The sequence below is a fragment of the Apteryx mantelli genome, chromosome 3 (genome assembly GCF_036417845.1).
Source record: "Apteryx mantelli isolate bAptMan1 chromosome 3, bAptMan1.hap1, whole genome shotgun sequence".
Classification (NCBI taxonomy): Eukaryota; Metazoa; Chordata; class Aves; order Apterygiformes; family Apterygidae; genus Apteryx; species Apteryx mantelli.
In genome coordinates this window covers 32,606,849-32,633,332 of record NC_089980.1, presented here as the reverse complement: position 1 = coordinate 32,633,332, position 26,484 = coordinate 32,606,849, and the positions used below count along the sequence as shown (strand labels likewise).

Here is a 26,484-nt window from a genome sequence, read left to right as displayed (position 1 = left end):
ATAGAATTAGGGTGATTATCACAACGAGGCAAATTGTCTTTGAACTTTAACCTCAGTGGAAAGGGAAGTAACACCTACCCTCTTCAGAAAAGATGCTAATTACTCCTGTAATGCCTCCTGCCTCTCCTGCACTTGTTGAAATAACAGGATGGCACATTAATGTGCCAAGTGAATAGCAGTCACACTATCATTTTTGTGACTGCAAGTGAAAATTTAATAAATGTCTCTTAATGAATTTAAGTTTTGCTTTCTTTTTTTTTTCCCCTGCTTGCTGTGCTGATAGGATCGCTAAGGGCAAACATCTTTATTGCCTTACCTTTTCAGGCTCTTGTTTACAGTACCTCTTAATTTATTATATCAAACTGCTAATATCCCAACCACATTAGGAGCTACAGAACAACATGGGAGAGGATGTGATTTCCTGGCCTGTTGGTGAAATGCAGTAGTTTGCCAGTTGGCACCGTCAACCACAAGTACTTAATAAAATCATCAAAGGGGATTAGTCAAGCTTTTCTTAAGGGGTCTTAAGACATGTCTGAGGCTTTCATTTAGTTGTTTATGGAGCTGCTTACATGTTCTTTGACATGGTTCCTGCTGTAAGAACATTCCTTTTGTTGTTCAATTACACTTAAATGCATTTTTCTGCTTTGAAAGTCAAGAGTTACAATCAAGTAGGAATATATCAACTAGTAAATGTACAAGGCATCTACTCCAGACAAGATTTTCTCTGTAAGCACTAAGCAACAAAACTAATACAATAAAAAAACACATCCAAACCACCAGGCATCCATAAAAAATGAAATATAAAACTGGCTGCATGCTTCCTCTCCCTCTCTTTCTTTTTCCCTTTCTTATTTGTTTTCATTTTCTCATACTGTCTTTTGTGTCTTGTGATAGAACTGTAGCTCTCTGCCTTCAAAAAAAACCGTCAAAAACTGAGCCAACAACAACACGAAACCCTTGAAGAGGTGACAATGGAAAATAACACATCTGTGATTAAAATAAATAGGAGGGAAATGGAGAAGAAATAATCATTTGAAAGATTATAAGGAGCATTTCATGATTTCAATTAGCTTCAACATTTCTGTTCCTTCCCCATCTTTCAAGACCAGTTTTTCTGCAGCAGCAGATGGACAGAGAACGTAGCCTGCAGCACCGTCCTGTGACAGCCCTATTCTCCCTCCCAGACACTGCTGTTAGTAAATAGATTTACACATTCTCCAATCTCCACACATCTTTCTGCCGAATAATTAAAAGCAGGATGATTAGTTTATTGAATGGAAGGAGGAACTTTTTTATTGAGGTCCATCCACGATTTTATCAGGGCCAGCACTTTTACGGTTGTCATGAGGGTGCAGGCATCCAATTTTTCTTATCTGCCTGATTAATACAAACGCTGTTTCAGGACGCATTAATTAACAGATACAAATCTACGTTCTCATGGAAGGATCAATACAGAGAAGAAAAGAGGCATCAATGTGAATTTAGTGCTGATGATGGAGAAGGCACTCTATTGACATTTACGTGCATAGAAACTTTAAAGTTGCAGTGGAACCCTTTTGTCCCTGTGATTTACAAATTAACAATTTTTCAGCTATAGCAATGTTTCACACACTTTTGAGGAGTTTAATTAAGCAAAAAGCAATAAAATCAGTTTTGATTAAAAAAGTTTAACCTGCAATTTCTCTCTATTCTATTTTTTTCTGAAAATTCCCAACTTTCTTTTTTTATTTACTTATCTACTTTATTACTATTTTTCTTTACAAATAACGCTGTGTTTCAGTAACATTTATTGCATGCCAGAGTCAAAGAAAATCACATATGCTCTGTGTGGGGGGAAAATGGGATTTTGCTGATAATCTATTGTACTCCAATTTGAAGAATCTGTGTTCTGGTGCAGTAAATACACTAATTGTTTTTATATGAAACGTAAAAAAATCAATAGAAAATTTTTACATTATAGAAAAACTGGCAAGTATAAACCACAGTGTTCTGCTGTCCACTAATAAATGAAATAAACATGATTATTCTCTCCTGGATAGAAGGATCTTTCTCTTGAAAGCCGGCTGGGTCAAAGCATGTTTTAACTTTTAAAGGTGTCCCTCATGGGAACGTAAAGCTGCATCCTGTTGTAATTAACCTGTTTTTGTTTTGTTTTGCTTTTCCAGAAAATGTGAAAGCATCCAGCATGTCTCTTGAGCAACACCAAAGCCCTTTTAATAGCCATTCAGCAAATCACAGTAAAAGCAACAGATTATACGGGCGTATGTATTTACATACGGAGATTTCTTTTAAAGTGTTTTGAGCATGTTATCCTTATCTCATGCCAAACTCTGTTCTGATTCTGGGATCGTTAGTTATACGAACCCCCTAGACCAACCGTGTTCTGTGACAAGTGGATATTTTCTATTTTAAAATGGAACTATTTGAGAAAAAGTCACAAAACCATACGTAAACACATTTCCAGCTATGTGGGCCAGCGCCAGCCTCCCGAGTCGCAACTCCAAGCGCTTTTCAAGCAGCGCTCAGAGGCTGCGTGACGGTGTGCGTTTGCGTTTGAACTTTGCCATGCGTTGTGTGGCTCCTTAATCCTTGCAGGCTGACAGGTCATAGTTTTAAATGTACAGCGGCATAATGGATTTTTAAAATACAATGTTGTGTACCTTCTTCCCCCTTAGCATGTACCATTTTGTACACACTGGTGACAACTTTGATCTCTTTTCCTCTCCCTCCCCAAGTCAGTGCCATTTAATGTATCTCAGGCATTTGCTAACAGAATGACTCTGTACCTTGACCTGCAGTTAAATAGCATGTTTATCTGCAATACAGTGCACTCCAAATAAACCAGATGACAGTCTGGAACAACGTCATTTGGAAGGATTGAAAGGCTTCTCAAGAGTCAGGTACCCCTGAGGTAATAAGCTTGAAGGAAGCATGTTTTGTGCCAACCCTCCTGCCATCTTCTGCTAGACGCTTGTGTGCTTGACAGTGATGCCATGGGCACTTGTCAAGATTTTTTTTCTTTTTGCCTAGCAAACTGATGCACTTTGCAGTCAACTTACAAAAAAGGCTAAGCATTTGAAAGTGTGAAGGGCAAAAAATATCTGACGGCTAGTCTTCAAAAATACACTTTCATTTCAGAAAGCATAAATGTTTATTTCCTGAGCTGAGTGTTGACAGAAATAGGCTGCAGTGCAGGCATACGAATTTAACCCCTGGTAGGCATTCCTTTCAGTGCAGGTTTTATGGGGCTGAATGCAAGCGTTGTAAATCTACAGGGTGTCTCGTAATATCAGTTAACAATGGCATTGATTTGCTGGTTAAAGATTTTCTTCCTTCCTTTTTTTCTTTCTTTCTCCTCCTTTCAGGGGCTGTAGTGTTTCTTTGGCTAAAAATAGATACTTTTCCACAAACAGCATATCACACTCAAATTGTAATTATGCCGTAATGACTCACTGAGATCACTGAGTGTGGATTGAGAAAAGGTTGATTGAACAACTGAACATATGCTTGATTTTTTCCTTTCACATACCAGTAAACCCAAAGCTCCAAGGAAGCAGAAATAAATAGGTAAAAAGGCCTTAGCATTTTTATTATATGAACAATCAACAGCGAGCTAAACCACCCAATCTGCAGCATTCAGCATTCTCAGCCAGCTACACGCACAGTTAGCAGTCTCTTAGATGGGGCTATTTAAGCCACAGATCTTTTCAAATAGCAGCACATACACCACTTGCTCTCTATTTCACATTGCACACAGCTCCATGCTAAGCAGGGTAAATCTTTTATATTCCTGAAGACCCTTTCCTCTACTTCATTAAGATGGACTTCATGGACACTAACTCACTAGGGGCTACAGTGAAGCAGCTGCAGATGGTCAAGTGCCAAAGCAAGATCTGTAGCTTACACAGAGCACTCTGAGAACTATTTGACAAAAAAAGCTAGTGGCTGGAGTTATCCCTGCTATTATTTGCAGCCTTAAACTGAATGTGATGCCTAAATCAGATTACCCGGACTTGAATCCTAGCTAATTTCACTTTGCAGTGAATGAACTTTATGCCTCTCTATTATGTATTTAGACATCAGACAATTTGATCAAACCAGCTATCAAAATAACTGGCAAATCTGGGAGTTGCTGGAGTTTTCTGATAATCACCTCCCATTTATTTCACCAGTTGTTTTTGCAATTGCTGGTTTTACGAGCAAAATATTCCTCTTGCTTATCCTGGTTTGTACTTGATATCTTCATTTACATTTTTTATAATCAAAGCTGTGCTCAAAAATGACATGTTCACTAGTGTGTTGCAGATTCAATGTATTTACACAGTTGAAATATCAGAGTAGGATTTTTAAATTATTTACACTTAATTTTGATAGATTAACTTCCTTCTAAATGTTTTATGGGTACTGATGTTTCCAGTGCAACTTTCTTATTTCAAAATGATGTATATTCACCACTGTCTGAAAGAACAAACTGATATTTTAAACATTTTTTTAACTTTTCTTTCAGCCCAGAATACTTTATTTAGCGAGTGTGCAGCCTGATAGTGAAACGATAAAAAATGGGCCAAATGCTTATGCTGACTGCACAGAAGGGAATGTGAAGAAGCTCCACATCATTTTAAAAGCAGCATCCGGTCCAGCGTGCTCTCAGAATTACAGCTGTTAGACTGCTGTCCTCTCCCTTCCTGGCATGCACTCAGCACTTGCCCTGATTCATCCTGCAACTTCAGCCGGCTTCCAGGGATGTAAACAAAGGCCAGTGAAATTTCAGCAGTGAAATTTCAGCTAGGGGTACATACTGATTTCTAGACACGATCAGAATATTTGGTGAAGGAAACCTTCGTAGCACTGACTTCCACTTACAGCTATTCTCTTTCTTCTGCAAAAATTCAAGGAAGAGCATGACATGAATCAATTTTTTTAGGGTACATCTAAGGCTGACTGTCCCACATAGATCTAAACTAAGATATTCTTTTCATTATATTAATCCCAGACAAAATGGATTTAATTGCATTTAAAACCACTTTGTATTATAAAAATATATATCAAGACCCACAAACATTTCAGCTGTTATGGAAACTATTGAACAGGAGGACAGTGCTCTATCTAATCACCAAACATATTTTACAGATTATGGATGAAATCTGGTTCTTGGTGGGAGCTGAAACAGAAATGGATACACCTCATTCTGCCAGTTTTTTCAGTTTTGCTTTCTTTCATACCCGTTTGCTCATGGACACCTCCAGGACGGCCCCTGGTCAAAGACTAGTAATTGCATGGGATGCCACAGGAAGGTGAAATCTAATCACAGCTGAAGATTCCCAGGTGAGAGGTGTCAAATCATGAAACAAAAAGCACAAATACTTGCCCAAACTTGTAAATCACAGATCAAGTACCAAACCATGGACTAAAACAGGCTAAAAATATAGCCAAAAGCTGCTTAGTTTGTACTGTTTGCTGGATTCAGCTTCCAAGCTATTTAGAATTGACGTACCATAAATAAAAATTAGGATTAGGAACTAGTTCAAGCCACAACTTTTACAAAGCGCCAAGTAAAATTACCACCTTGCCCAAGCGATGCTTTGCTACGGCATGTCCTTCTGCTCCTAAAGCAGAGCACTGCAAGAAGCACTGGGATTCAGTTCTGACAACGCTGTCTGTCTCATCACACGGGCCAGGAGCTACGCTCCCTGCGCTAAGAGTTTGGACTGCCATCTGTCAGCTGTACGCACGCAGGAGTGAGGAGATCAGATTTCATCCACAGAGGTGCCCAGGAGTTACTCTGACTCCAGCACAAAAGGCACAGTGCATCCAGAGAGCTCTGCGATGCCTTTGGCCAACTCTGTGCACTTCCTTGTTTTTTATTTAAATATGTTTATATTTCTATCCCTGGCTGTCAAAGTTCTTATAAATATTTTTTATATTTTACAACATGAAGAATTGCGGATGTTAAGCACTTTTTGACTAACACCTACCAGTAGGGTAGGAAATGCCACACGGAGCACTAAGAAACCTGAGGCTTTTATCACAGCACTACTTTCATCTCCCTGAAACACCAGCAGATAGATGGCATGACAATAAAAATGCATTCCCTCTGCATGTCCCTCGCAATCCATTAAGAACAATGGAGTCTCACTAAGCAAATATTCGCTTGTCAGAAGTATTTGCAACACTGGATTCATTCAGCAAGACTAAGCAAGTGAGGTTCGCAGCAATCTAAAAGCAGCAAATTAGACATTTACAAACAGTGAAGATGCTGCTTGTCTAGCGTGACCTTTCACTCAGGCTATACACAAAGGTGCTAATGTAATTTAAATGCCAGTTAGAAGTATTTCAGTTTTGTCTTTTACCCTGTACCAAAGCTTGCATGATAACCATAAACAGGAACAATTTAAGCTTGTCATTTCTTCACGAGGTAAAATGCATAGTAACTTACTATAGTTCAAACTGATTTCAGTACTTATATCAGCTCTATACGCCTCTAACCAACCAAATATTTTTAGGCAGCTACTTTTAAATTTCTTCCTATTTTTACTTAAAAGCCCAGGTTCTTGTGAGCTTTTTCTTTAGAAATAGCAATGGAAAGGAGCTGGAAAATGTCACAGAGTAAGCATGTCTCTCTGACTTCACACAACCACTTTCAGTGGCTAACACTCTGCAGTGAAACGTTAAAGACGAAAAACTGGTGAATCCCCCTTGCTTCAGTACAGGTTTGGTAAGACCTCCGTGTATGGAAACCCTTATCATGGGGTTTCTGGAAACAGATGGTTTGAAGTAGCGTACTCTTTATTTCCATTAATTTTCATTTCATACTTTATTATTCCAGTATTCACTCAGAAAAAGAAAAATATAAGACAACAGATTTAAATAGATTAATACTTGATTTTCCCTTTGGGCCAGTTTTACCACTGGAATTCCTAGAAGTTAAAATAGCATTAGTCCAGATTCATACCAACCTTACATTTAAAAACAGTCAGGCAAACATTTATATTTAGATTTATCACTAGATGGCCTGAGAACAAAGGAAAATATTGAATAAGTAGTAATCTGCTATTTTTCTTTTCCATTTGTTAGACACTTGGCACATGGAAGCCCTTACGTGTTATGTTTTCTGTAGTGAGGTTTTTAATTTTAAGATATGCACAATGGAAAATTTTCAAAATTCGGAATAGCAGGCTAATATGGCTCACTGTAGCTGTAGGTCTGCTTAAGGAGAGCAATATGAACTTAGAAATTTCTGAGGGTGACTTTTTAAATAAACTACATGTATGATCTGATTTACTTATCTAAAGTTTTTATTTATTTATTTATTTATTATTTTATATTTTGGCTATTTAAATAGTTAATGCTCGCAGATTTTTAACTTGTGAGCTTTAAACATGGTTAGACCCTGGACTGCAGAAAGCAGAGGCAGATCAGATCAGGCAGTGTGCTCCTATAACCATCTCAGCCCCTAGATTTGAAAAGTCTGCGTGTGGGGTACAATTTGCTTTTCTAAAATGTCTGACATGTTCTGAGGTATCCCCTGTTTGCCCAGGCATTTGCATGGGAGAAAATGGAGCAGGATTATATATATTTATGACCCTTATTGTTTTTTTGGGGCAATTCTCTATGAGAAAGGATCAACTTTTCAGCATAAATATTGATTTTATACAATTTTTTCTTCAGTCTGTTGTAGTTGTAGGTATCTGAATATGAGTACACTAAGGCTAGATTCGTGGGTGAAACATTCATAAAAATCTACATGCCGTCATTAGCAAAATGACTGCAGATGAAAAACACCAGGTACCATAGAATTGGGTTGAATCCCTCTCACAACGCAATCGAGGAGACAGTAACACAGTGCAGCTGCCTTAGAAGAGTCCTCACCATATATGCATATCCTGTGATGCCTTAACGAGAGCTTTCCATGAACTTAGCTAGCCCAAGTTAAACTCTGCTCTCATACATAATTAAAAACTCCCCCAAATGGATATTTGGGTGACAACAGGAGCAGGCCTCGTGACACTGATAATGAGAACAGCTCTTGCAGCTCCACTAAGAACATATGAGTTCTGCAAAAGGACAGTCTGATATAAAAGGAGGAACAAATACACAAAAAACAGCGCCAGAACTAGAACCCTTGTTGGAGTAGACACTAAAAATCTGTAATGGTGATCAAAATGCTTTGACCTCCTGGAGCAGCGTGAGGCTAGTAAGAGACAGTGGTTAAAAAAGAATTGCCTGTGCTGGCCTAACACCTGAATAAAACAATTAAAAAGAGTCTCTCTTTTCCCCCTCCTCTTTTTTATTTTTTGCCAAGCTAAACCAAAAAAAAAAGGGACATGGGTTTGAGAGAGGAAGCTAACTAAACAAGGAACGACAACCAAAGCTCATCAGCTACTGCTCACTTCAATCTTTGTGCACCTCAGCCTCCAAATGGTTTTAAACACAGGCTGAGAATATCAAGAAATTCAGAGTTCAAGCTTCTCCAACCTGCTGTACAGATTAGGCTCCAAGGCCAAGCTTGTTTCATTATTTCATATCAGGCTTTTTCCACAGGAAGGACAGACTTCTTGTGCATTTATTACGTGCTGGTGTTTCTCAGTAACCTCTACAGGTCTGCTTTAAGAGCCCTTTTCCTCAGAGAGGGCTAGGTCATTGCTGGTTGCCTTTTGCTCCCCCAGGGAAACTCCCGTCACTTCCTCACGGAGAGGGGTGGCAATCCCTGCTCCCTCCAGCTCCCCATCAGGCAAAGTCAAGTTTCCAGGAATTCCCCAATCACGTTAATAATACGAATCCAGTGCTGGAATGCATTAGCATACAGAGACAACTATGCTTACAATCCAATCAACGCGTCTTTGTTAACCCCGTATGTGCTGAAGTAACTAAAATCACTCTTTCCATATCCAAAGCAAGAACTCATGGTTGCAAAATTTCTGGTAAACCCTCTAGCAGGGAAATGACACCTCAGAACACTGTGGGACACATTTTCCTTCTTCTTCCCAATTTTTAAAACTTTTCTACTGGTTAGTTGATTTTCTTAATGTGTTCCAGATGCCCAAAAATTCAAATGATGTTTGCATTCTCCCTGGTTTGGGGGAAGACAATCACAAATAGACACATATTCTCCTACACGAACATGAAATTTTAAGTTTACCTAGCTGAGTTTATATGTATCATTAAGATCATCTCTGGAGGCAGTGTCTTAAGTTTACAACAGTCCACAGATTAAAAAAAAAAAAAAGAGAGAAAAAAGAAAAAAAGAAAGCTGCCTGATTCTAATACACCTAATTAGCCATCGGCAGACTCTTAATTGCATACATTAGGATGATTCCATAGTGGAGATTAATTCTAAATATACCCAAGCAGCTGGTTAAGATGCCATGGATTACAGTGTGGACTGTACTTTTCCACTTAATTAGATATCAAAATTAAGCAGCAACAAGCATTTTGACATAACGGGGATCAAACCGCCGCTTGGCATCCCAGAGCTGCACTAAAGTGACCGCTAAACAGAGCCGCACAGATGGAGAGATATTAAATGCCGCACTGGAAAGTAATTTCAAATAATAAAATATCAATATTTACATTTTAATTACCCCTACTGAGAGCCGCTCTGTCATTTTCACTATTGCCGACGCAGCAAGGGGTAGTGGAATGACATTGCGGCTCTGACTGCAATGACTATTTTGTTTCCATTAAAGAATGACAAGTGTTTTAGAGGCAGTGACACCCAGTGTGTGAACAAGAATGACAGCAGATCAGAAAATTCCTATTAAGGGAATAAATGACTCAACAGGAGAATTTACTCCAAGCAGCCAGCTCCTCCTTGAAACACATAATGCCTTCTAAATTTTCTGCAGAAAGTTTATTATTAGAGGTGCCTAGGGGAAACCTTAGCATCTCATAAAATATTTAGAATGATAGGACCTTACATGATGACCGGTCAATTTAAAAACAATAATACTCTATGCTCAACCTATCTAAGAGCTATATAAAGAGTTGGTATGAATCAAAATAGTTTGAGGGGAAAAAAAGGCAACTAATGGCAGGCAGTGAAAAGGAGATTCCTTCCTGTCAGACCATCTCATGAAAGTTTTGACTATGCATGGAGCATGCCAGGGTTACTTTTTCTATCTTTTCATTAGTTTTATTACCATTGGCACAGTGAGTACTGCACACCCCATCTGGATCACAGTTTACTGGCCTTCAGCATTATAACCAGACATTGATCACAACAGGTTATGTGTATATGCGTGGGTTCATGCCTGTCTGTTTCTATGCTGTATATTACTTACACATACATAAACACTTTTTCTTTTCTTTTGCCTTTCAGTATGTATATCAGAGGCCAGTGAGCTTTCTTGCAGCAACTTATGAATCTAATTACTTTTATCAGGTCCAAGGTCAATATCATGGAAAATATTATATTACATCTGACATGCTGCATTTACAAAGAAGAAAAGCAAGGAAGAAAAATAGGGAAACAGTTAAAAAAAAAGACTTCCTTGGGGATGTCTGTCGAACTACAGAGATCTTCAAAGAATTTCAGTGGCCTCAGACATGAGAAAGTGCACATGAGAAAATCCTTGGTTGGTACACCCCAATACGCAGCTAAGTGACCCTCCTATGGCATGGCATGCATTTATTTAGTAATATGCAGAGCTCAGCTTCGATAAATGTGACAAATGGTTAGACTAGAACAAGGGGAAAAAAAGGCATGTTTTTACGGAACAGAAAATGAACATCTTTATGGTGGTGACTATTTCAGGAGTTTTAGAACCAGGTTTGGCATTAAGAATTAGCAGTAAAGTATAATAATGTTACTCTGCCATTAGTTGCTTAACTAGTTGAGCTTCTTTTTCTTGCCTTTCCCCCCCCTGCCCCCCGCTTTTTTTTTAAGTACCCAGGAAGTACTTCTTAAGCATCGCTAATGCTTTTAGGACAAGACACTTCCCCATTTCTCAGCCACTAGCACCTTTTAATTTCTGCAAGAGCCACGGTTGAAAATCTTAATTAATTGTTCCATACTGCTTCAGGATCATTATGCAATGTAATAAAGGCTGTGTAATTATGAAATTTTACAGCCATTACCAAGGCTGATGGCTCGTATTTCATCCTCAGCTGGACCCAATGGCTTTTAGCCACTCAGCTCCCCTTTGATGAACTACAGACAGATCTATCAGGCCCAAACAATATCCAGGCAAGGCGGCTATAATAGCTACCTACAGATGAAGCCATAGATAAAGATAAACTATAAATCTACACACAAATGCAGGCACATTGCCTCAGGATGACAGAGGAGAGAGGACGAGACACTTGGGAAAGCTGGCGGCTTGCAGGAAGGAAACCTTCTCTCTTTCTTTCTCTCTCTCTCTCTTTTATTCAATTTGGAATTTGTTTGGTTTCTTAAAGATGTTAAACCCTGTTGGAAACCTCTGTATTTCTAAAAAAAATTACATATTTTTGTTGAATATACATTTCTCTATGGCAGGCAAGGAATCACCTTATCCATCTATTACATTTGACAAAGGGAGTTTATATGGGCAAATCAACTTTTCCTCTAAATGAAAGAGTTCTAGTCAATGAGTTTGTAAATTATATTCTTAAAAGTGAATCCAGTTCTCTTGCTTCTGAGACTGAAAAAGCGGAACATACCTCATTTTTAAATGCATTATCCTGACCAGATGCACAGAGGTGAAGCTAGATTTTAGGCTTTCACTAGAGGCAGCACTGGAGATGCAATTTCATGCAACATTGTCCTACATTAGTTTATTTTGAGTTTGAAAATGAAAAGACTTCTCAAAATTCAGTGCAAGTTAGAGGAACAAGGGAATTATGCATGATCTTGGTACCTACACCACCAAAATGCACTTTATGGAGGTAACCTCCATCAATGTAGTCCTGAATTTAAGACAGAAGGCCTTTCTGAGTATGTACTGTTAGTCCCTTCGGAGTGAGACAACGCTGACTAAATGGTATCCAGGTGCAGAAACGAGAAAAAGAGCTGCAGTCCTGACCAACTTTGAAAGAGTCCCGGGAAGAGTGTGAAAACATTAGCATGAAAATTGAATCTCTTAGGACCCCTTCCAGCAGCCTAAAGATAGTTGTCAAGTTGAAGCCATGCTCATGGCTAAGGCTTAAAACACATCAGGACACAGAAAAACTTGGAAGAAAAGTATCAACAGTACTCTCTGACCTAGAATACCAATGACAGAATGGCTCAGCCTTTTCCAAAGTAAGTATGACAGATGTAGAGGAGATTTTGAGAAAGCAAAATGGAATAAGGTACCTGGGAAAACTCCTATGAAAAGAGACTGAGAAAACAGGTATTGTTTACCTCAATATAGCAATGAATTAGAGAATACAGCAAAAGTATATACAAATTAAGGATATAAAAACTAGGTTGAAAGCTTTTATTCTCCTTGTCTTGCAACACAGAAGAAAGACCTTGCAGTTAAAGGCAAGAAAATCCAACTGGAAAGAAAGAGGGAAACTTCTCATTCACAGCACAGTTAGACTGTGGAACTCCTTGCCAAAGGATGTCACTGAAGCCACGAACTCAGAGAAGGAGCTGATGCTTACACAGAGAGCCATAATACTGGGAGATAAAATACTCTGAACCCAAAGGAAAAGAACCAAAGATGTTCTTCTTCCTTGTTTAACATAATCTCTAAGTGTAAGGAATTAGAAAAAGTTTTCTTGAGGCTTCTGCCTACTGCAGGGATAATGTCCCTTCCTCTGAGGCTGATCCTGCTGAAGACAGCTGAATATATGTCAATGACCTAGCATTTAGTTCCTGGTTTCCTAAAAATGGAAGTCTAAGAATTTTGGCTGTCTTTCTTAGAGGTGTTTGCAGTCTACTCCTACAATCAGAGTTTAGACTAGAAAAGCTTAGAGAGATGTGCCCCAGGCAAAGAATTTCAAAATCACAGCAACTGAGGTCTCACTCTCGAGCTGCTGCTGTAGAAAGGGGAAAATAACAGTTAGGGAAGAGCCATGGTGTAGGAAATTTGTGTCATATACATAAGAGCAGTAAGGTATACTTATAAGCACGTGTTTGCATATGCCTGTGTGCACACGCATTTGTTCTAAGAAAACTCAAGATATTAAAAAAGCTACTGAAATGAGTAAGGATCACCTCCTATTTAAATTGTATTCTTGGCTTATTAAAGATGTATTATTAAATATAAAAAACTGACCTGCTGAAGGACAAAATAATAATGTAATCAGCCAGGTCAGATCAGAGAAGTATTTCCTGAAACAGGGAATAGAGTCACAAAGGGTCACTGGTCAACAAAGCTGCAATTGAAGACAGGCAAGGGAATGTGTGATTCAGGCTTTTTCCAGCATAAATTTGGGAGGTGCTTGATATATGGTCTTCTAAGGACCAGCAGCTGCTCTTAACATTCTTTATTGAAACTGCATGCATGGAGGGTATTCACTGTACAGGGTGTGAATTGATCTATTCCTTGTACTGTATTTGGAAGCACCATAAACATTCTTAATAGAAAAAGAAAGAAAACAAACACTGAAAGTTTAAGCATATAAAATACACTAGAACATCTAGAATACTAGACTATACAGACACCCCCGGATTTTGACACCTGGACAGCATCTTAGATTGCCTTCTTATGCTGTAGTAAGTTATCTGAATTCAGGGAAATCATTAGCTAAAGCATGGACTATATAAAATTGAGAAGACTAGAGGTACACAAAAAAACCCTGGCGAATCTTTTCCCTCCTCCATTTCCCATCCAGTTGACTTGTATTTAGTCAAATTAGCATCAGCTTCATGGTTGAGCTCTGTAGCTGTACTTCTTTTTATCCTCCCACCCAATCACTCACATCACTAGGATGAAAAGCAAATACAAATGTACTCAGCAGGAGCATTTTTCAGAGAGAAAACTTCAAGTAAGAAGTAAATTCAAAGATGCTGTTATTTTTATTTCGATGAGAAGCAGTAATACCAATGAGTTTGCTATATCAGCCTAGTAATAATAATGATGATCATCATAATAATGTGAGAAAACACACATATACCACTCTACATTTTTTATTTCACAAAAGAACTGCATGAATTTTTATGCACTTTGGTAAATGTCCAGTCAGAGGATCCACATCAATATTCCATAATGTGAGATTACAGCTATAATTTTTAATAAAGTATAAGAAAGAAATATCTGCTGGTCAGAAAATTAGGCAGTTAATTTGTGGTTTACTGCAAACTGCCTTGAAGCAGAACTGGCTTGGGCACAGTGAAACAAAGTTTATTTTTGCCAAGTAAGGATTACTGCATATTAAAGGGTATCAGCATTATATATTTTGATCTGCAAAAGACTTTCAGTATTGGTCTTAAAACATTTTACTTTTTCAAGTGATTTTTTTCCCATTTATTCAAGTTACATGCAGATTACACATCAGTATGAAGTGTTTTTAAGAAACCTGTTTTAGAGAACATGCACAGGAAGGCTTTTGCTAAGTCTCCAAAAAACCTAACTGGCTATACTCTGACATAGAGAAAGACATTAATGTAAGTGCAGACCAAAACCAGCAAGGAAATGGAGTATAATTGTATGTTTTCTCTGTTAAGATTTACCAAATGGTGCACAAATCTGTAGCTGTTATAATGCATGCCATGTTTTACACTGATTTTCTACACTTGGTATTCCCTAGCTGAATTGTTTCTAAAGCCTACGGTGATTTTTTTCTACAGCAAATCAGCAGTTTTTCAAGAGGTCTCTGTGCAACCCAGGAGTATGACATTTACTAATGTGTTGAGATTCAGGGATTCTCTTTTGTAGAAGCCAACACTAATAAGAAAGATATGGTTCAGTGTCCTGGGTATTCTTCCCAGTTTTATTAATTAGATGGAAAGCTACTCCCTCCAGAATACTGCAGGGTATTTATTAACACTTCAGTCCACAAACTAGAGCAAATTTACAGTAGCGAAGGCAATTGTTACATATACCAGCTCTTGTTTTTAACTTGGCAGGGATAAGCAAAAAAAAAAAAAAAAAAGGTTTAGATTATGATCTTTTCGTGATATTTTAATTGTGCTTCTTAATCCGCTAAATTAAAAACTATAGTACAATCTTATTCAGATCACTGACAAAAAAGATCATATCAATTTGCAACAAAATGTATGAGTGCTCCTATCTCTTTTAATTATACAGAGAATTTAACAGTCATATTCAATATGGTCATGGAATGACTAAGATATAAACACCATCTCTTCTGCAGCTGTATCATCTTATCCCTCAGCACCTTCACATTTTCTTTCAAGTCTTCCACCTTGAAATGCAAAGATACCCTTCCTCACCTGACCTTTAATACTGCCACCTTCTTTCTCTTCTTTCACATTCAATATCAAGATCTACATGCACTGCTATTTCTTCAACAGACTGGCAAGTGATAATGACCAGGCAGGTAGTCAATAGTATCTAACTGACTTACGTGCTTTACAGAAAAAGCAGAGGTATGCTCAGATGTAGTTTCTGTAATCACATGGTCCTCTCACCACTGCCTTCAACCTTCCCTTTTTTTGCATTCCTTTTCTGTCAGACCCACTTATATTAGCATTCCTTTGGGGCACCAGCAGGTCTGTTTATAGTCCAAACAGAGATGACCTGTCCTTAATGGGTGTACACTAAATTACCCACCAGGCATTTTCACTGTGCAGCGCTCTGTGCTCTGAAAAGCTTTACTTCAATTTTGACCTCAGAGTTGGGTTTCATTTTGCATATGTCACCCTATGTTCTATGTACTTGCAACCACAAAATGTTCAGACACATATTCGTTAATAGTTGTTAAAATTACCTGCAAAGCATGGTTGTACTTTGTGAGGATGTGCCATTAGAGAGGTCTGAAACATGATTTTAATGTGTTAATGCTGCTGGATCATCTTTTGTTTCTTTGACTTTTTTTCTTATTCCATGATCTGCTTTCAAATCCCTGTTTCTTGAGAACTCTCCTTCATGTTGACCAGCCAGTAACTGTGGCTTTCTTTATATACTTTGTCTACTCTTATCAGCGGTACAAGAAGGAAGAAGCTTACAGTTTCCTCACATGTCAAATCAACGTTTGCTGGGCTCTCAGGTAATGTTGGGCATCAAGGGCAAATCAGCAAAGACTCAGTATCTGAATTGTTTGCGCAGTAAAAGCCATGTGAGATAGTTCCAAAAGCTCTTTTTTATTAATTCACTGTTGCTGTTATTGTCTTTGTAATACAGCTCCATTTGAAACATATTCTCATGGTGTATTTATATTTTCATTCCTTGAATATCAAAGTAACAATTAGATTGACAACAGATCCCATTGAGCTATCCGACTGCACAGGGCACACATGGCACTTGATAGCTGGTACTTGCCAAATACAGCCTTGTCAAACAGCTAACTAATTTATTAAAATCAGTTTTCAGGAGTATATCACAGATGATGTAGGAGGCACTGATGCAGTGTGAGGTAATGTTTATAGGAAGAGTACGAGAAAGACGACCTAGTCTCCCAAATGTGCTGTTGACTTTCTTTGTGATGCTCTTGGAGGCACTTAATTTCCCTCTATCTCAGAGTCTTTCTGTGCAAGCTATGGATACATATATTCATACGGAAGCCTGCTGCGATATTTTATTCATTTGTGTTTGAAAAAAACAATTAATATCTTCAGAAGGAAGAATCCATAAAAATATATTCAACATTCTTGGTAAATACTGGGATAGAGAAGATCTAACCCATAGTATATAAAAGAAAAAGATGATGCACTATGCTCCTATCTTTCAATCCCAGGATGCTGTGAATCATACTTAATGTTTTAAATCTATAGCTCTTAAAGGACTCCCAAAATTGGAATTATAAAATCATTGTTTCAACATAAGGAAGTTAAATGATTTGCCCAAGGTCATATGGCGAGTCAGTGGCAGACTCAATAAAGGGACTTAGTCTTAGTCTTGTGCCTTGTCACTAGATTATGGCAGATCTTTATGTCTGGCTGGCTTGAATTAAAGCCCTCCGAGGCCAGTGGAAAGAGTCAGGTTCACATCATAGGCTCTGAATCAAGCCCACGTAATGAAACAGTAGCAGTACAATATTTTATCATACTTATACACACTAGCCAGTCATCAGAAAAAGACTAGCAGAACATAAACAGATTGCAGTTAGAAATTGAGCAGTACAACAGAGTTTGAAATGACTTCTATTAAGGTGACCAGATTTTTTCCCATATGCTCCAATGGAAGCAGGACTGTGCCCACAGTATGCATTTTGCATTGTATTAAAACAAACACAAAGTAAAAGTAAGATCTTAACCACGTAGTGCTGACTTTATAACACTGAATAAGAGGATCAGGTGCACTAGTGTTATAAAACTGTAAATAGACATTGATATTATACTGTATGTATGAAAATACATAAAATGCATTTAATTAACTCTAGGTTGTGACACAACCTGACAATTTAAAGCAGAAATTTCAAAGCTATGCCTGACACCTTTGGAGTCATTTTGATCTCTCAAAGAAGATACATATGTAAGCCAGATTTCTATATACTCCTATGTATTTTTTTAATGTTTGAAAAATGCATATTATTTAACCAATTGCCTGGAATGTCTATTGGAGAAATACATATTTATTTTTAAAAGCAATCCATATATTATTTACTCAGTGGATGAGAATAACTTCAAGAAAACCATTCTGGTCCATCAAATAAATACATATTTATAAATGGTTTGTAAAATGCATATTATTTACTCAATGGACTGTAATGGCTCTGCTAGTGCCATTACATGTAAATATGTAATTAGCCACATATTAAAAAATCCCTACAAAATTTCTCTGAAAAGCATTATCTTTCCATGCGTTAATATACATTTTCTTTTCTATTGTTATTATTTTCTTTTTCAATGTACCAAAAGTGATTACCCTACGTTAACGACTAAGGTTTTACCATATTTTAAAATCAAGCCAGCTTTGAAACTATACAGATCATAAAGTTGAAATCCACATTTCTTTCCCTTAAAATTAATATTAGATAATTCTTATCCTGAAGTTGATGCATCTGGCCAGAATCTTGCTGCCAGTCCCACAGATTCCAGCGAGATCCTGCACGAAGCACAGTCTCATTTGCAGCACCGGTGCTAACTGAGCACTCCTGTCAGCACGGAACCAACAGGATCTGCCACAGTTTTGTGTAGGTCTCATATAAGCCTCTCCCTGCTGCTAGCTGATGCACCTGCAACACCACTGGACCCTCTCGCCTAACGCTTGCCAATTTTGTACTGCGCCAAACTTCTTCTCTCCCCCCGCCCCCGTCACGTGCAATTTTCTGCAGAGGCCTAAAGATCCTCCAAATCTCTTTTTCTTGTGAAAGTGAGAGCAGGATTTGAAATGTACAACTCCAGGGACAAACCCATTTTATCTCCCAGTCCAGTATGTGCTAGTCTTTGAAAGCATGTACCCTAATAAACGCAGCCATCCCAAGTGCTTGGGAACTTGCTAACAACAAACTTTCAAGCAGGAGTGAACAGTACCGTTTTTAATAGTGCAAATTTGTGCTGGAATAAGTGTCATATATGAAGATGTAAATTTTATTCTCTGAGCTGAATACCAGGTGATTAATTCTGATAGCATAGTGATCAATTGGTACAGATGCTGCACCTGAGTAATGTTTGTTTTTGTACACAAGGTAACAGAAGTGCACCACTAACACAGGTGTCGCTTGCATAGCTATGCAACATTTCTGATTTCCTGAAAACACTGATGTTGCTGTTAGGTTATATGTAGTTCTGCCAAATTTTTCAATTAGACCTATTATTGATTTGATGAAAAAGCAAATTAAACATACCATGGTGGTATGTAAAACATAAGGTTCTAGTATTTAGGCATGTGGCTTCTGCATGCAGCTTTACTCAGCAAAGTCTCTGGAGGCTACAGAAACAGGGGGAGCTTTCGCAAGAGACCTAGGCAGCATTCATCTAGCAACTGAGGTTTAAAACGCCCGGGAATATGTTAACATAAAAGAGATCTTGGGAGAAAAAGTGCCAGGAAGTTCATACTTTGTACAAGGCCACAGAGCAAGAGTTGCTTCACTTTAAATCTGGAAAAAACCTTTTGCTTTCATGAAGCTGCTACAGCTTTGCAACAGTTTAACAATAAAAATTGGCCCACAGGTAGTAACATCTTTTGTTTCAAGTAGTAAGAAGAACTATTTATCAATTGATGCTGCATTTTAAGCTGTCTAAATATTTGGCATGTGGAACAGACACTGCAGCTCCCAACTATTCCTTTTTAATTTTCCATAATCAAAGAACAAGAGTTTCTGATGCTAAGAATCAATAACATGCAGCAATCATACAGCAGTTTATACATTCATGTTTGCCTCTCTCCCTTTGCTTCTTAACATCTTACTGATAGCCAAGGGGCTCCAAGAGATGTGGAACCAAAAGCAAGTAGGTATGCTCACAAGCAAGCCTCTTACCTAATTTCCATTTAATTCACTTATGAAATCAAATCGAACTGCGACTGTGAAAATTATTTTCTTACAGAAGGTGCTAAAGGAGCACTCCAAAAGTCACTCCAAAACACCTGAGGTTTAGCTTCTCAAAAAGAGTTAGCTGAAACCAGCATTACTGACAGGACACTGCAGCGGCAGATCCACCTAGGGCATACAGCTCTTGGCAAGGAAAACCTCAGTGCAGTTTCTTCAGGTCAGATACAGTAAGCCTACTCTCTGGCTTTGGTGCACTGGAAGCCTAGGAAGTCAGCACAAGCCTCGAAAATCCTCTTTTCCAATTTCCGCAGAGCCACTTGTGTCCCAGCAGACAGACAACATTTGGAGCTTTCTCTCTCTCATGTCACTCAGCACGGTAAGAGGGCCCAGTAATACCATTTCCAGCAAGCCAAAAGTCTTGTTGACCTTAGTGGCCTGCCTGTATAAAGACTGTACGTTTAGGTTCTGCACTATTCACTATTAAAACAGCGTCTCTAAACGGGTGAAAACTCTGCTCTGGTTAAGACAAGTTTTCTGCTTCTTTCATCGCTGGCGGTGCCAAGATATCAGCCTATTTCTTTGTCTCTCTTGAAAAGCATGTAAACTGTTGTATACAAACAGAGCCATTAATGGAAAGCAAGACATTGTGAATCAGACAATAGACATACCAATTAATCCCTGCAATGCACATGAGGCAATCAATTTTCCCAAATCCCAAATCAATTAAAAAATAAATAAAGAAAACAATTTGAATTTGCACTCCCTTAAAAAGAAGGGGATGGAGGGAGGGGACAGATGGAAGCGGATGTCCCAATTACTGCACATTCCTTTGCATTGTCTTTCTTCACTATGTTCAGAAAATTCTTAATATAAGGCAACTTGCAAAAACTGTGAAAGCCATGTATCCTTTGTCAGTGGAAAAACTGAAGTTTCAGATAAAAATGTCTAAAAGGAAAGATGAAAAGAGAAAGGAAGAGGAAGAATTTAGTAAGTATTAGAAAACTTCTGGATTTCAGGCTTGTACATGCAGCCGACACCAGGAAAGGTGTAATATTTCTGTTTCTACGCCTTTCGTACACTGATGGAAGTGATGTCCTATAGTGTTTCAAGTCATTTACTGAAGTTTGGTGATGGTAGTAGGAATGTTGTTAAGGGAAGTAAAAAAAGCAATGTCCATTTGAAGCTTGTCTGTGAACTTTGCATGAACCGCCAGGAATAATGTAGTGTGATGACAAGCCAGTTATACCTTCCACTAAATTTGCTGTCTGGAATGAACTGAAATAGTGTTTGGTTTGTGTAATTACGTCCATCTATCTTTATATTCCAGCGGCATATCGCAAATTGAAAATACTAAAAATTGACTGTTGGTTCTGATATTTAATGATTGCCAAAGACAAGACGATGATTTATTGGTTACTTACCGATGTGACACATTTGCATCTTATTAGACGGAGATTACTATTCCTTAAAATGCGGACGAGGCCTGATCATGTCTGATGGATTGATTTGATTTGCAAATGTAATCAAACTAATAAGAGGGAAAAAATGAGCAATAATGCCTTGTTTTTCAACTGGCAATCACTCCCCTGCCAACAACGCTGATATCCCTGACTAAGCAGCCTTCACACAGTCTTCCTGTCTCCTCAAATAAACAAAGGGATGCAAAGAGCTTGATAAGAGGATAACGAGCCAAGTATGGATGTAACATGGAGCCTGTACCTCAGCACTGTACAAATGTATCAATGGGAGTAACAGGACTGAACTTACTGTGCCTTCCATCCTTAAAAAGCAGCAGGCAAAAAACCAAAGAGCAAAACAAAATGACGAGAAAAAACAAAAAAAACCCTTTACAGAGTTAGGGAAAAGAGCTCATTCCAAAAAAAAAAAAAAGCAGTTTTAATTTAGGGAACCCCTGGAGAACACTCATCACCAGTACAGAACTTACAGGGTGAATTCCTAGAACTCTCCAGCCTAATGGGAAGCACGTTTGGGAAAGCATTTTGGACACTATGATTCCAGCAATTGGAACCACTGTCTATGGCCAGAGCCTCAGAGAACGTTTCCAGAGGCATGCTGGATAGTGTTTTTAAATCCTCCAAAATCATAAGTAGAGACTTTCTATGGATTTTATCTGCACCATATAGATAACATAAGCAATTAAACAATATATTTCACCGTAGAGATTCTAGCATTCTGGCCACATGCCGATGTTTCTGTAAGGGCTGAAATATGGTTCTAGCTAAAAGCAGGTTCTTATTCTGCTTACAGTAAGAGAACCTAATTCTCCCCAGCAGGATTCTCTTACTTGTTAATAATAATAATATAAAAAAAAACCTTTGTGAAAGGAACTGCACCAAGTTCCCCTTCCCCACTGAAACAAAAGTGGTAAGTCAAGCAGAAGGCAAATAATAACATTTTGAGGTTCATACAGGTTTTAGATTGTGACCTGCATATTTAGGGATTTATCCAAAGCCCACCGAAGTCAAGGCAAGTCTTTCTATTGACCTAGATAGGTTTTCAACTAAAGCTTTATTAAAGAGGAAGGATCAAGTGTGAATGTTGACAGCTGAGGATCTGATCCTGCAAATATTTAGGAATACAGAGAACTCTGCACAGTGGAAGTGTCTGTGTAAATAATGTAATTATACTACTTAAATATTTTCCAGACTGATTGCTAATTTGCTTCACTAAGGGATATTCGATAACATAAAAAAACTCGCTTTAGGGAATAGCCATTATAAAGTGTCAGGTTAAAAACAAAGTTGAATATATGGCTCCAATTACCATGCTCAAAGACCTCAAAATATTTTCATAATTTAAAGTTTCACAGCTCATGTAATTTATACTTATTTTAACAGTGGAAAAGCATCCCGGTCAAATTCCAATTAAATAATTACATTTTGCTTACCTAAAATTCTCACTGCATTTTTAATTGGATAGGACACACTTCACTGCTTCTCCTAAATTGTTTAGTGTTGCCATTCAGTATATAAATAGCTACCACTATCTTCCACAGAGACAGTACACTTGTCTGTAGCTATCAATGGCAAACTCTAGTTCACCTGAGTGGCTGTAGTATTGGAACTTGTGATACCCATGGCAGCACATGTCCATATCTCCACCTGTCATAATCTCTTTTTAAGTGTATTTTTTCTCCAAGCAGGTTCTCCACAAGATTGTATGTTTGTCATTGATTGTGACTGATGACTGCATGAATATGCAAATACTCAAGTGTTAACACCTTCTTCTCTTGACATTATCTCCTGAAACGCCCATCTAAGCCTCTTGTTAGAGAGTGCCCTCTGTAGGTATATGATAGTGCCTGAATTATCCTGGATAGTATATGCACTCTTCTTCTGAACTGTACTTAGATTTTCTGAATGGTGCCTTTCTGAAGCACCCCGTTTCAAAGTGGCCTTTTGATTATAAAGCCCATGGTGTGCTTCTGGATTTATATATGAGGATTATAATACACAATAAGAGTCACTCACCATTGTTTAACTGCTAGGCACAATCTGCATTCACTGTGAACTCCAAATTCATGATGAATACATTAGGTAAATTGTTCAGCATAAGTCATTAGTGGTGCCTGGAAAATGTGCAGTAACTCAAAACTCAAAGAAACTCTTGCAAAATAAACTCCTACCAGTTCTACTGAATGAAGATCATCCAGAGTTCACATTGCACACTTCAGGCTAAATCTTTAGCTGAAGATTCACTGGCCCTTAAGCAAACACTCCTGAATCTATATAAATGCTATCTTCATCTCTGGGAAACTTATATGTAGCAAAAAGTGAAAAACTGATCACAAAGTAGAATGACTTTCTACAAAAGACCAATATGGGGAAGGAATCAAAATTCTTCTCCAACCCAAATGCAGTTAGTGGAGGACATAAGAGCCATTGGAACTTGCATACCCTACATGATATAGTTTGAATCACAGCAATTCAGAGTTTGATGCCTGTTTATTAAGGCAGGCATGGTGCTATAGCACAGGTATAAAAAAATCTCTGGCTAGCAATACACCCTACAGCCTGTTAATATCATGATATACGCATGTAGGGAAGTGCAGTTTCTTTGAACAAACTCATGAGCAGCCATTACATGTGAAGCTGTTCAACCTGATCTTTCCAATAGCTAGATGCATGCAAACTGCAGATTTGCCCCCTGCCTCTTCTCCACTCTCATCACAACTCTTTGCCATTGTGTTCTAGTGCAGACAGTCCCGGTCATGTAAGGATCTGGCGAGTTATCAGACTCTTCTCAAGTGCCATTTCCATTGAATTTGGAGCCTTCTGCATCTGTAGTTGGATCTCCTTTCAATATTTGATTTCACCTCAACTCTTAATGCAATGTGGAAATTGACGGTGAACAACATGGCAGTTGAAGACACCTTGGGGAGAAGGTTCAGAGCTATACTGTGAAATTTCCACTTGTCTATAATACATGTCTCAGGAGTTTTGGGTAGAAAAGCCCTTGGTCAGAGCAACATACTCTTAAAGAATCTTCTCTTTATACAACATGCTTTCAAATAAAAGACAGGTTCTTTACTTTTTTCTCACATGAAAAATTACCTAAATACACCTGCCTGCTATTAACTCCATAGTATATTAAACTTGGAAGCAAAGAATTAAAGTAACATGGAAAACTGACTTAAAAGTTACAGACAAATAAGCATTCAATCTAGATAATTAAATACACGAGCATTCAGGACCTGAATTCTTTGGATTCCCTGTCTTATATACTTCTTGGGATTCTTCCTCCATATGTATATGTATATATTTATGTGCATAAATTGAGTATTCCTCAACAAAGCAGCTTACTAGCAGTGGAGACATGAGTTCATAAAGCTCTTGTATGATCCAGCTGATGTAGAAGGTGATTACGGCAGACTGATTTTTAAAAACTGCTGACTGTGTTGATCAGATTGGAGCAAGTCTTGCCATTACAACCGAGATACTCCTCCGCCACCCCTATACTGTATATAACCATGCCCAGGTCACCATGTGCCCTGCCAGAAACGTGCTGACTGGCTAAGGGGGCATTGCAATTCAGGTAATTAATCCTATTTTAATGTAGGTTAAGCAGGTGTGAAGTCTAACTCATCCAGAGAGAAAGTAGACACTTCTAGAGGCACCCTTAGAATTACAGTATTTAACTGGTCTCAGATAACTTTAGGAAACTAGATCAGCTTGAGCTGCTGACCCAGTCACACAGGTGTAGACCTGTCTGCTCTAAATCCTGTCTGAGAGTGACTGGTTCTGTGTCCCCTCCTTCCTCCCATACTAGATTTACAGTATCAACACACACGACTGGAAAGCTGCCCTTTTCTTCCCCACCCATAACAATGTAAATATACTTGCGTTGGAGGCTAAATTAGATGATTAAAAGTCACTTGTTTAGTTTAAAATAGACTAACTGGTTACCATGTGAAGAGGGCTATGTTGCTTTAATTTTACTTCTGCATTCCCAGCATGTGCTATGATCCTTTCACTGGCCAATTTAAACAAGATGTAACATTTGTGATCTTATTTCTAACACAGCTTTCAGAAACTGCATTGGAATTTTAAAACTCACAAAAATTTCTTTGTTTGGATGTCTTAAAACTCTGATTCTGGTCGAAAAAGTCTTATTTTTGTAGATAAGAGGAGTCTCATAACTACAGAGGAGATACTTTCAAGATTTGGCCCAACTTTCTTAGTATGTTTCTGAGCAAGGTATCTTCCTGCCTTGCCCCAGTTCATCCTCATTTACTTGTAAGAAGCTGGCCTGCCTTGAAATATCTACTGTACAGTTAGGGAAAGTTTGGAAAAGGAAGCCCCCTCAAAGATTATTTCAGAAGTTTTAATTAGTTTGTACAGTATGCTCCTAATTGGCAGTCTTTTAATATATTTGGCAGTTGAACTAAATAAGGGGAGGAAAGGGAATGATTTTAAAGAAATAACTTGCATGTAAATCTTATGTGCCTAGGCATCTTCAGTATGGCACTCCAGACACTTTCCCACTTGCAAAAGCCCATTTTTGCTAAAGTCTCAGAATAAGATGGCTTATAAAAGAAAAAAAAATGGAGACTATAGTAAACTTTAAAAGGTTAGGATACATTTAAATTCCCTTCCCTCTGAGCCTCTTGTTGGCTCAAAATAAGGAAAACTGCTACCGAGTCATCTGCAATACACACAGTTCTAATGTAGTAAACCCTTTTGTCACGCAAGCAGCGAGTACAGAGGTGAGCACTGTTGTCCTCTAAACAGAAATACTTGCTTAAGGCTTGATTATGCACATTGCTGCAGATTCTTTGGGGTGGTGAGTACACACAGGGAACACAGAAAGCTCTCAGCCCCTGCCGATATACTGATTACTGCTGTGGATTTACCCCTTCAGGGCCAGATCCTTAAACAACACAGACCAGCACAGCACATTTGACTTGTACTCCCACACCAACTGATCCTATCCAAGGCTCTTGGCCATGGCACTGTCTCTATAAATTAACTGGGCAAAGCACCATATCTATTTTCTTTTACAGATTCTTCTTGTAATGCCTGAGCACTAAATAAGATCAAACCATTTCCCACATTCTTTTTTTTGCATTGCTCCCTCAGACCATTGCGATATTGCCTCAGAACATAATTTTTTTTTTTTAGGTACCTCATAGTCCTAAAATGGTTACTGGGAGTCTAAATCCAGATGTGCTAAAATAAATGGATTAAAATTTGTTCAGTTTTCCCTCTCCTTTCTTCTATTCAGCATCAACTTTGAACACCCTTAAACATGCAACTTGCAGCAGCCTATTTTCAGCCTCACGGTACCCCAGTAATACAGTGTCTGCAAGTAAGGAAGCAGGCTGTATTAGTCCGTTTACAAGTCATCTAGAGTAACAAAATGCTCCTGATTTTGCTAAAAAAATAATAGGAGATGACTGCTAGATCTTTTTATATTCTTGCATTTAAGAATCAAATAATAGCCATTTTTGTTTACAGAAAGAAAATGAAAAGCACTGGCATTCATTACTGTTGATTT

At 38.2% G+C, this 26,484-nt stretch overlaps 1 protein-coding gene across 2 annotated transcripts in view; it reads right to left on the bottom strand.

The window, feature by feature from the left end:
• ESRRG (estrogen related receptor gamma) overlaps positions 1-26,484 on the bottom strand; it is a 249,048-nt gene that overhangs the window by 15,825 nt on the left and 206,739 nt on the right. The gene's annotated exons all lie outside the window — the stretch shown is intronic.